Below are 12,909 nucleotides of genomic sequence, written 5' to 3'. Positions count from 1 at the left end.
GTCTCTGATCTGAGCTGCTGTTAACTTGCGATTTCTGAGGCTGGTGACTCGGATGAACTTATCCTAAGAAAGCAGAGGTGACTCTTGGTCTTCCTTTCCTGGGTCGGTCCTCATGTGTGCCAGTTTCGTTGTAGCGCTTGATGGTTTTTGCGACTCCACTTGGGGACACATTTAAAGTTTTTGCAATTTTCCGGACTGACTGACCTTCATTTCTTAAAGTAATGATGGCCATTCGTTTTTCTTTAGTTAGCTGATTGGTTCTTGCCATAATATGAATTTTAACAGTTGTCCAATAGGGCTGTCGGCTGTGTATTAACCTGACTTCTGCACAACACAACTGATGGTCCCAACCCCATTGATAAAGCAAGAAATTCCACTAATTAACCCTGATAAGGCACACCTGTGAAGTGGAAACCATTTCAGGTGACTACCTCTTGAAGCTCATTGAGAGAATGCCAAGAGTGTGCAAAGCAGTAATCAGAGCAAAGGGTGGCTATTTTGAAGAAACTAGAATATAAAACATGTTTTCAGTTATTTCACCTTTTTTTTGTTAAGTACATAACTCCACATGTGTTCATTCATAGTTTTGATGCCTTCAGTGAGAATCTACAATGTAAATAGTCATGAAAATAAAGAAAACGCATTGAATGAGAAGGTGTGTCCAAACTTTTGGCCTGTACTGTATGTGTTCTTGAACTAAGTACGACACTTGTTAGTTTGTTCTGAGCTATTTGAAGCTTATTCTTTGTTCTTTCAGTTGTACCACTGTACCAGGTTATGCAGGTGTTATCATAGTGGTAAAGAAGTTACGATGTAGCTAATATCCTGGATTCCTTATCAAGGAGTTTGGATATTCTTGCTGACACTTTGTCTTTGGATTGACCTCACCAAAGTTTTGAGGAAGTGCTGATTTCAAAGTGTCCTGTAGAAGCAGAGGAGGGACGTCCATCACAACTTTACCTTCTTCCAGGCTGCATGGAGAGGAGAAAAAGTCACTAGAAGTGTTTTTGGAGTTTTTACTTTTTCATTTCAGTTGAGCAGAGGTGGTATGCCACACAGATTCTGATGCATCCTGAAAATGACAGTCTCAACGATAGCCACACAAAGCATTGTGCATGTGATATTAATAGCACACACGTGTCATTCCTTTTTCCTGTCTACCCCCTGCCTAGACTTCAGGACCACAATGAAAATAAGTCATGTGACTTCATTGTGATATGCTGATGAATTTTGGTACTGAATGCACCTTTGTGTACTGTCTTTTAATATAGCAGCAAACCACTGTTTGCTGTGTAAAGATATAGTGGCGTAAAGGCGGCCTGAGCAGAGAATGAAGTCATGCTACCTCTGAGTGTGTTATTATCTGAGTTTCTCTGTGGTTTCTTGTGGTAAGATGGTCCAGCTGCATGTGCATATCCTGCTGACTAGCTCCTCTGCGCTCATATGGCTGACCATTGGTCCCTGCCGGTTAACACTGTCAACACTGTTGCTGTTCTTTAGCATTGATTAGGAAGTTAGCACCGTTAGCTACTAGCCGCGGGCTCAGCAACCTCCATGTTGAGAACCGTGTCCAGACAGCTCATTCACTCGTTTATTTGTTCATTTGTTATGATCCCCATTAGCTGTGCCCTAAAGCACCAACAGTCTACCTTTAAAACATAGAATAAACATGACGGTTCTCACACATCAACACACTTGAAAACATACATTGAACAATAAAGCCCAACTCTGAATTTTGCAAAGAGCTTCTTAAATTTAGAAAAAAAATAAAATCAATCAATGAAAGCACACTGTGTGAAATCTGTTTTGCCTTGAAGCTAATTCTTTATAACATAAAAGAAAAATTTTAAAATGTACTTGTTATTGAACATACTTGCTTAAATTAAAAAAAATAATGTAAAGAAATTTTGAAGTCTGTGATTCCTCTATGAATTCTACTGGGAAAAGACTCAACAAGCCTTTATTTTCTTTCTAAAAGTGGAGCTAAGTGAACGAACAAGTACAGCCTGATCTCTTAAACCCCTCAGTCTGAGAAACACTCTAGAATCTCCAGTTAATGTTCAGCTTACACAATACATTTACAGGTTCCTTGTGTGTGAGGCTCTTTTCAGTCTGGCTTCAGGTTTTATATCATACACTGACTGTAAATCACACACTGTCTGCTCTGGACATCTCCCTGCATCCCATCCACATCCCATTGTGATGATCGATCTCTTAGAAGCCTTTGATGTGGTTAATCCCTCTTAAATTCTGTCCAGATGATCTCATATGGGAATAGATTGTTCTGTTTGTTGATGGTTTCATGATAGTTTGTAAAAAGGGCTGATGTTAGTTGTTATGTAGTAAGAGTTAAAAATGTTTGCCCAAAGCTGAAAATGATGTCCTGCACCCTAACTGCAAAAGATTGTTTTCCTATCACAGAGGTGATCGTTGGGTTCAGGCCACACAGACCTTTAATCTTGTGTAGGGAATTTTCTTTTGAACTTGTTTCTTGAAAACAGTGGATTGGTTGAACCTATAAAGGCAACACTTAATTTACAGCACAGTTGGATGGGGGAGCTGTGTACTTGAAATTATCTCATTACAGAGAGTACTGTTCTTCACAGCAGGAGACTGCCTGACAGGTGTTACTGAGGGCACACAGACAAGCACAGTAAAGTAGGGTTGTCACCTTGCTGCTGCCAGGTAGGATCCGCCTCTGCAGTGTATGATGATTGGCCATAAGTACAGCCTGTCATTATGAATGTCCATTTAAATCACTGGTTGCAGAAAATACTTATGATGCCTTCAGGTTCCAAAGGTCAGCACGTGCAGTCATGTTTCATTTGTTAAATAGGCATTTCAGGATTTATTTAAAGCTTTGTTTAGATTAGGTTTATTGTAGTCACTTTACTTTTGCTGGATATTTTTCCTTTGCAGGCAGGTTTCTTCTTTAAACTATCAGAGACACAAACTGAGGATCATCAGACTTTGTAATGTCATCTACAGTAGAACAAGCAGGTAGGATTTCTCAATGACCCAACACAGGCCAAGTGGAGTTTTAACATTTCATCACGTTCATTAGTTTTTGGTTTTGTGATGTAGCTGTTTCGTACAATGTGTCAATTTCAGAGCTGTCTGTCCCGATGCCATGGGGAGAGATCAGAGGGAAAGTCTGGGGTCCTGATCACGGTTATCCTGTTCTGTGTCTGCATGGCTGGCTTGACAACTGCGGCACATTCAAGACCCTCATTCCCCTGCTACCTAAAGGTAAACTATGACAGAGTTGAGGAGAATAATTAAACTGACTGACTGACTGAGTCCACCTTGTACCACTGTTTTAACAAATTCACCACTGAGTCTAAGCAGGTTTTCAGCATGTAGCAGCATTGTTGTCAAGATCCCCAAAACCAAGACCAAGTCATGAACAAGTCCAAAAGGTATCCAGACCAAGACGAGACCAAGACTTTGAGGGGTTGAGACCAAGTCAAAATTAAGACCAGGCTAATGTGGAAGATGCAAACCACCAGAGGCACTTCTTAAATTAATCTGAAAGATCCAAATTCCCCCCAAAAAAACACCCACAGAAAACAAATAAAATTCCTCTTTCTTCACCTCTGTTTTCCCATATACAGTTTACGTGTGTGTGTGTATACCATGAGAAATGTCTTGATAAAACTATTAAAAGGCATTGCAGAGGTGAATTTTATATCAGGGAATTTTTCTTTGTTTTCTGTCAGACAACAAATACAAACAAACACTAAGGAGACATGGGTGTATAATGAGAACAAGGTGGGTGTTGGGGCTCTGTTCTTTCCTTTGAAAGTTGCTCAGTGGTGCTTGAGGCCAAAAAAGTTCACCTTCACAGGTGTAACATCACCCAGATCTTCCACGTCATTGGGTTCATACAGCATGAGAGACTTTCACCAGCCAAGCTGCTAACTTCTAGTTTAGCCCTTCGCTTACTTGAACAGGGATGAAATGATTTAATTGCGCAGCTCTTTTAGACTTTCAAAATGTTATCGGACCAAGTCTGTCAAATCCTGATAATGAAACAAGTCATTTTTCGGGGATTGTAACACTCAAGCTTTATCCACTGATTTAGAGACGTCTCTTTCACAATGTAAGTCTATGGGAAAAAGTCTTTTTGGGCCTGATGGACCCAGAAATTGTAATTCCACTATTTGGCCACTATGTCAGTATGGGATTTTGGTCTGAGACTGAGACAAGGCCGAGTATAAATGCAATCAATTCTGAACAGTTTAACAGTTTATCGTGAGAGTTACTATGTACTGTCGTCGTACTGTATAAAATAAGTAGTGTGGATCTGGGACACATCTTTAGAGCCTACAGCCATACTAGCAGCTCTGTGAGGCTGTACTTTAAGCTAAATGCTAACATGGGCATGCTAACATGCTGATGTTAAGCAGGCATAGTGTTTATCATGTTCAACATCTTAGTTTAGCACTAAGCACAAAGTATAGCCGAGGCTCATGAGAGTGTTGTAGTTTTGTAGGAATGTGGTCAAAAACAAATCCATGACATTTGGACCTAATGATGGTGCTAGATGAAGAGTCGCCAAAGTTATTAGACCTACAGTTCAAGACTGAAGGCTACTGGGGTTTGTACTTCTCCAGGTTGGAGCTCTTGACAGTTTGGATCATTTCATTTCAGAGTGCAGATATGTCGCGGTGGACCTGGCAGGTCATGGTTTGTCCTCCCATCTTCCTCTTGGAGTTCTCTATGGAGTTACTACACACATGGCGCACGTGCGCAGAATCGTTGAGGGTGTGTTCAAGAGGTTGCAGGACCTTTTTAACCATTAGTTTCACTCATATCTGATTGTATCAAGAGGTTTGATCTCTTTAGGACTTGGATGCATCTCAGTGACTGTGATGTGCAGCACTAAGTAAAAGTTGATGTAATCAGATGTGGTGTTTTCTATGAAATAACCCCCACAGGTCTTCAGTGGAAAAAAATTCTCCATCATGGGCCACAGTATGGGTGAGTGCAGACATACAGACACTGACACTGTGCATTTTCACCTCTTGTCCTGTCCTTTTGTTTGGAACAAGCTGGCTTTTTAAAAATCAGGTCCAACTGATTAAAGTAGCCACTGGGGTGTAATTATACTCTGTTGTGTTTCAAGTGATCTCTCACATAATGTTGGAAAAATAAGTAATTTCATCGATTAGTCAAAACAAAAATTAATCACTGACCATTTTGGTCAAATTAATGTTAAGCCACTTGAAAATAAACACAATCTCATTCCAGCTTCTCAAATGTAAAACTTTGCTGCCTTTCTTTTGCAATTTGTTAGTGGTGAAGTAATTAGCAAGATGCTACCTCAGACAGCAGACTAATCAGTGATGAAAAGCCTTACAATCAAAGCCAGAATTCATTTGAAAGTAATTCAGTGACAAATAAAATGACTTTGCCGAGTGTCTAAACCTTTGAGCATGAGGGTTTGTTCACTCTCTTTCAGGTGGCAACATCGCTGGAATGGTAACTAAGATTCATCTCGTGCAGCTTATCACTGTTTTCACACAATATACAGGGACAATTTTCCTGCATTTCCTTGCTTGGTATCATATATGGTCCAAATTGTGTTTCCTACAGTTCAGTGCACTGTATCCTGAGATGGTTGATGCTGTCATACTGCTGGACTCTTTTGGATTCATATCTACAGATTCAGTACTTCAACAGTTTTTATTATCACTACAGTGTGTTGCATACGACAAGCTTTTAAATGGAAAATTATCTACAGTGCATGATTGCCACAGAAGTATTGCATTATTTCTCAGTTATCTTCATATTCAACTTTCTGTCACTAGTTTCTGTCTCTTTTACTGCAGAAAAACCTTTCCAAAGCAATGAGGCAGGGGATGGATGAGATGCTACAACATGAAAAAAAGACAGAAGAGAAGAAAAGAGTTTACATTTATGAAAAGGCAGTTGAGAGGTACTACACCACTCTGGTTCATGGCTGATTGAAAATTAAATAAACCTTCTTTCATGTAGGATGTGTTGTGCCAATTTGAGGTGTGTTTAAACGGGAACTCTCGGTGTGAAGTTAGAAAGAAGTGAGTTTACCAGACCTCTGTAGCTGCTCCTAATCTCTGATTGAGGCTAGCAGCTTGTGGCTACATTAGCCGCTACTAGCATTATGCTTCAAATGTAACTAGTGAACTTGTGGTTATGACATGGGATGTCGTATATACAATATGCTTGGTGTTTGAGTGATTAAGTCGGGAGAACACCACTGCCAGGCAACAGCAACATGAACGCCAAAAGACGCTAACAATTTAACAAGCTAGCGAAAAAACGAAGTTAAATTGCCTCCACCATTTCTGAAATGCCAGAAGTCCCATTTCTGACAGAAAACCCCCTCACAACTCGTGAACTAGGAGCTTTCAGAAAATTTAAACTTTCAAGGTCATGAATACCACAAGACAGGGATGTTCATATGGACTGTTCTTGTAAACATATACACAGCCCCACTTAAAGGCAGCATCACAACTGTCAATGTTGCATTGTGTGTAATGTAGGCACCAGATTTTGACAATGAATAAGAATGGGACGAATAAAAAAGACAATACCTCTGGTTCTATACTGCATACATTTCTTTTCTAAAAAAAAAACCTGTCCATCCTGAGTTCGACAGTGTTGAAAGGTAAAACAGACCAAAATAAGATATGGATTTCTACGTAGTAAACCACTAAAGCCAGCTGCTGTTTGCTAAAGTGTTTTATTTCTTTCAGGTTGTCGGCTGCAAACCCCACTCTGTCTGAACAGTCAGTGCGCATCCTTTTAGAGCGAGGTCTAGTTCAAGTTGAAGGAGGTGTGTCTTTATCTCTTCTCCTCTTGGAAAGGAATAATCTCACTTCTCTTTCTCTCATCTGCTGGCAGCTGAATGTGTTTCTCTTCAACAGGATTTGTGTTCTCCAGAGACCTCAGAGTTAATTTTGTAAGGCACTTTTAACCTCCCAAGCCGCCCTCCACATTCACCACCTCCTCTCTGTGAGCTTATATTTTCGACACCAGAGGTTTAACGTTCAGCTTGTACAGTACATGTATGTTTATGTTTTCAGAAAAATATACCGTGCATCAGTCTGGAGCAGAGTCTGGAGATGCAGTCGAAGATTCAGGCCTCTGTTCTAGTTGTTCTGTAAGATATTGATCACTACACTGAAATTAATGTTTTCATTATAATGTTGCGACATATTACACTTTAACAAATTAGTCTCATGTCCCCTTGATTGTCCTAATCCAATAACGTAATGTGCCTTAATAAACCCATCAAAGCACGTCACACTAAACCTGTTTAAAATCTGTTTTTCAGAGGAGACAAAGGCTTTGCTGCAACATTTCCAGAATCAAACCAGCAGCTTCCTTCTTCCAAACTTCTCAAAGCATATCGTGACAGAAATGTGAGTGTGAATCTTGGATTTAAAGATATATATGCTGAAAAAAGGTTATGGTGATGATTTGACCAACACAGTAGCAGGAGGGTGAAGGTTAAGACGGACAATAAAAATACACATCATCCATTTAAAGTGAAGTCACAATACTGCATTCGTTGCATTGACCTGACCACCCAGCACCAACACATTTAGACTAAAAGAAGTTAGTATTTAAAAACCTGTTTGGATGAGTGCGTATGTGTCTGCGTGTTGATCTGTTAAACCTATTGAGGCAGGCAGCTGCACAGAAGTGCCAGTGTCTCTGAATGAGCAGAAATATTCGTAGATGTGAATATTAAAGTGCAAAAAGAGTTGAAGCACCAAATTAGATTCCTTTTTTTATGATAATTTTCAATGTAAAAATTTAACACAGTGGCAAAATGCTCTGATGTTTCAGCTGTGTCTCCTTCAGTGTACAATAGACCTTTCACAGCGGGCAGGTGTCTTTAGTAACACTATGTTCCATTTAGGTTAGCAGTAGTTTCAGGGTCCTGGTACTGTGCGTGCTGGCTAAAAAGAACTGCTCACTGGGACACTGAAAGGGTCAGTTTACCCCCAAATCAAATTTCCACTTAACTGCAGTGCTGTTTATCGGTTTAGATTGTTTTGGTGGGAGTTGCTGAATGCTGGAGATGTCAGCCGTAAAGATGTCTGCCCTCTCTCCAGTGTATTGGAACTAAATATTAAGGCCCATTTATGCTCCCTTCACGTACGAAAATGTATACGTCCGTTTCAAACGATGTTACCGTCACTGCCCACATACTTCCATGCGCCCTTTACGTTGGCATGGATGTTAACCAATGTATTCACCAGGGGGCAGCCCAGCGTCAAAAGTTTATGACAACAACAAACTCAAAACAAACATGGCGACTGTGGAGGAGATATTGATAATGTACCTCTTGCATAAAAGACAAAAACAGAGGCAACGTTGTAGGAGGTGGTGGTCGGTGAGGCCGTTGAATACATCGTGACTGGAGGACGGAGAATTCTTTTCTCTAGTACTGCCGATGAGAGAAATTGAATTGTTATTTCTTCTTCGTGTCTCACTAGAGCTACGTATCGGGTAGTGACAGCAACACTGCCGCCATGGTTCCCGGTGGTACTGCCCGTATCCGTAAGCTTTATGGAAACGTGCAGAAATATGGACAAAATGAACGCGGAGCATGGACAGAAGGCTCCGTCTGTATCCGGATCCGTATTTAAGCAAAGGTCATGACTCGATCATGATGCGGTTACTCAAGATAACCCACAGACCTTGTTGTGAGCAGGTTTTTTTTAAAGATATTTTTATGGGTATTTTTGCTTTTAATCGATAGGAAGGCTGAATGTGAAGGGGGGAGAGAGAGCGGGAATAACATGCAGTAAAGGGCGGCAACCGCCTTGTACATGGGGTGCCTGCTCTATCCACTAAGCCACCGACATCCCATTGTGAGCAGTTTTATGGAGGAGTTATTTTCTTTCTACCACAGAACTACACCACCAACTGTATCACCGCACAGAAGGAAGCGTGCATCTACGTGTGGACAAGAGGCTTGTTATCGTGACAGCTCGTGAGATGTACACATTATTGGTGTCCTCCTCGGCTGACCTGTAATGTTAGCTAGCTCAGTGGTGCTAGGTGAGCTAGCAGTAGATGCACGCTTCCGTCTGTGCAGTGACACGGTTAGCGAGTGTAGTTTGGCAAAATAAGCAAAATGTAGTTTTACAGCACAAATGAATGTAGTGCGAGAAATTATCCAGTAGAATAATAAAGGCAAAAAGATCTTCCACTGTAAAGTTTTGCCAAAGCTTAATAAGTTGTTGAAACACTGAATGACAGAACACAGACAAACTAGAAAATATAGGATTTTCAACTGTGTTCATTAACATCTCTCTCTCTCTCTCTCTCTTTCTCTCTCTCTCTCTCTCTCTCTCTCTCTGTCCCTCTCTCAGCACACGGTGGTGACAGTATCAGGCGATCATCACGTCCATCTGAATGATCCAGAAGCTGTCGCTCCACTTGTGTCTGACTTTCTGCGGAACAAAGTGCTCTCACAGCAGCTGCCAGCATAGTGGACACACACACACATACACACACACACACACACACTCATTAAATTTCAGTACGCTGTTCTCATCTCTCTCAGAGAAATCATTAACATAATTCTGATATGTTACTATTTGATCAGTACTATAAAGTTTCTTCAGGGACTTTGAATAATCAGATCTAAATATATGTAGTAACTGAATCCATTATTGCTGAAATTGCTTCTGATTTGAATTTACTCCAGTTACTAAATTTAGCTTTACACACACACACACACACACACACACAGAAGGACTACAGTATCTCAGTGAAGGTTTTGGTTTTTTTTGCATTGTTTCATTATGTTTGGTTATCACCATTTCACATAGCAGGTGTTTATGATACCCTCTGCCTTGCCTGCTTCTTAAAAAAAAAAGTTATTATTTTTATATGATAAATATTTTTTGAGTTCTTGCTCCTATTTTCTGATTATTTTTTTTAAGTCACTGAGTGCCTGTCTGCATCTTGATGAAGACTGGTGGACTGTGAAGACACTGGGGACAATGATGGATATCAGACTTTCATAATAAAAAGAATATATAATATGTTTATCTTTCCAAAACCCGAGTTATTGGGTGCTTCAGTCAAAATAAAACCAATTCCAGTAAAATGAGATAAAATAAAGACGACTTTCCGGTTCTGTCCCTGACACAGTGTGATAAATATATAAATATATGTAAATAAATATATTACAGTGCTGTCAGTAAACCAAACACAGCCAGATCTGATTCAGTTTTCAGTGCAGGACATATTAATAAGAGCTGTAAACTGATATCCTACGTTTTTAAAATCATTTATTATTTCTTCATGTCACTTGTGTGGCCAGGACGTCACATGTCATTGTTTCATTTGAAGCTGATCTGTTTTAACTCGCCTTCTTTTCATGACTCTGACGCCTGTGCAGAATGAGCTAAAAATGGCAGTCATTAAAAGAGATGACATCCTCTGACAACTTTTCATCATGTAGGCCAATCCTCTCTGTGCTCAGCTTTTGTCTCGGAGCCAGCAAGACAAAAAAAAAAAAAAAAAATCTTTTTCCCACCACTTTCACTCTGGGGAGTGACTCCATAAAACACTGCAGCTGCTGTCAGTCAGGGCAGATATTAGGGGTGCTACTCACACAAAAATGGCCCCCTCTCTCTCTCTCAATGTCACATAAACTGTGTGATGGCCTTGCTGTTAAATGGAGTGGAATTGATTTTACGCAGCGAGCAGCAAGGCGGTGAGCATCCAGACATCTGAAGGGCCCTTCCTCCTCCCACTCTCCCCCCCTCCCCAAAAAATGATTATAGTTATATAAGTTTCCCTCCCACTCCCTCCATCCTCTCCGCCATCAGCAGGGGTGTTGTCATAGCAACCCCCACCCCTCCTTTTGCACGTCAGAGCCAGGAGCTTGGAGGATGAAGCCGCATGCAGCTTCTGCCTCTTGTGCCTCTCAGAGAGCACCTGTGATTTTTTCCGTCTCGCATGCAACAGTCGGAGCTGCGGAGCTGGAAATAGTCTGATTGATTTGACTCGCAGCTGCTGCACATCACGTACCATCAAACACAGAGAGAGCAACTGATTCGGCAGCGTCTTCAGGTAAGCACGATGGCTTTATTTACTACTGAGGACTATTTTTAGAGTGCAACACCTGTGCGTGTTTTACAAATTAAAAATCGTGTCTGGGTCTTACAGAGGCAGTGACAGACAGTGCGCTGCCTGCTGGAAGCCGATTGTGTAATGTCTTGATTCCTGAGTGCCTCGTCCCACAGTTGTGATCGTAGTGAGCAGGGCTTTCTAAGGAAAGACTGAAAATAATGGGACGCTGAGATGCTGCAGTTTGCCATGCATGATATCTCACCCTGAAGGATTACTTTTAAAAAACAAATCTCCTCCTTTCCTTCCCTTTCTCCGTCATGTCTTTCCTCCCCATCACCTCATCCATTCCCTGTCCTTCCTTCCTCCACCCTTCCCATCCCTTCCCTCTGACAGCAGTGATGTCGTGGCTGTTCTTGGACTGGTTCGTCCCGCTCTACCTGCTGGTGTCGGTTTTGGTGCTGGCAGGTTTCGGAGCGTGCCTTTACTTCCTCGAGCCCGGGCTGCAGGATGCCCACAAGTGGAGCAACAAAACAGTCCGGCATCACCCGCTGGTGGCCAGTGTGAACTGCAGAGATGACGATAGCAATGCCCTGATATGATCAAGAGGGCGAGGCGGAGCAGGGCGGGAGGCCATCTGGACAGGGGTGCTGCCAGGACACCGGTGGGATGGGAGCCAACGCCTAAAAGATGGAGAGAGAAAATGGAAGAGGAGGATGAGAAAGATGGAGGAGAGATTGCCCTGTCTAATATCATCCCAACTTTTCTCTGATCTCTCACGTACTTTATGTGGAGATGAGGGAAAAGTAGAGGGAAGAAGCCAAATGCACAAGGAGGAGAAGACTTCATGCAGGATGAGACTGTGAGGAGGATCGAGGACACGTTGCCCTTTAGAAATGTGATTAAAACATGATGTAAATTTCACGCCATCTTACACTTGTGCCAACTTTTACATACGTTTTGTAATTTGACAATCACTTTACATAAATCATAAAGTTTACTTATATTGTGCATTTAATTAGTGAAGTGAACGACAGAAGTGCAATGAATTTGTTGGCAGCCAGCAGGGAGGGTCTTTAATCCTCTCACTGGTGATGTCGGCACGGCAGCTGCTGAGAAGCATGTGAATTGTTAGTGCCACTGTGCCAAAATGGTGTTAGTAGTGACTTTATTAAAATAATATGTACTGAATACATGCAACAGGATTTATTTCAAGGTGCCAAGATGAAACTAGGTGGACCAAGAATACAGAAAAGTAGTATTTGGTAATGCTCAAAGTGTATTATTTTGTTTGTTTGCATTGTTTTTACCTGACAGCATGGTGAGGAAACTGTGGGTGTGTAATGACCCTCTTTTGATGATCATATGCTTTCTTTGTTCATACAAATTAAAACTGTTTAATCCCCAATTATTTGGATTTACTCTGTTTTTATGTAGATGATCATATCTGAGAATATCTGAAAGTAATACAATTTATGAGTATCTGCACAAGGGATGGAAAGTAATTGTATATTTACTTAAGTGCTGTATTTAAGTACAGCTTTAAGGTAATCTACTTGAGTATTTCTGTTAAGTACTACTTTATACTTCTACTCCACTACATGTATCTCAAAACAGCGTTACTAAGTGTTTCACAAAGCTGCAACATAAAACAGACAACTCATAAACAGGTTTTTAAAAGAAAACCGATTTAAAAAACAATTTGGTGTATAAAAACTGAGGAAATAAAAGACAGTTCAAAGGAAATTAAACCTTAAGTAAAATCATGAACGGCTCTCAGATAAAAATATGTTGTTTTAGAAGGGACTTAAAAGAGATCACTGA

General features: G+C 40.9%; 1 pseudogene across 1 annotated transcript; it reads left to right on the top strand.

Moving 5' to 3' along the window:
- The first annotated feature begins 482 nt into the window (after positions 1 to 482).
- Positions 483 to 12,493, top strand: LOC117255580 (serine hydrolase-like protein; annotated as a pseudogene). The gene is made up of 13 exons (XR_013489376.1): positions 483 to 3,000; positions 3,112 to 3,249; positions 4,654 to 4,767; positions 4,941 to 4,983; positions 5,465 to 5,484; positions 5,599 to 5,673; positions 5,835 to 5,941; positions 6,741 to 6,820; positions 6,912 to 6,946; positions 7,071 to 7,147; positions 7,322 to 7,409; positions 9,375 to 11,088; positions 11,482 to 12,493. The product of XR_013489376.1 is annotated as a serine hydrolase-like protein (transcript).
- The last annotated feature ends 416 nt before the right edge of the window (positions 12,494 to 12,909 follow it).

The sequence above is a fragment of the Epinephelus lanceolatus genome, chromosome 3, assembly GCF_041903045.1.
Source record: "Epinephelus lanceolatus isolate andai-2023 chromosome 3, ASM4190304v1, whole genome shotgun sequence".
Lineage (NCBI taxonomy): Eukaryota > Metazoa > Chordata > Actinopteri > Perciformes > Serranidae > Epinephelus > Epinephelus lanceolatus.
This window is presented reverse-complemented; position numbering and strand designations above follow the sequence as displayed.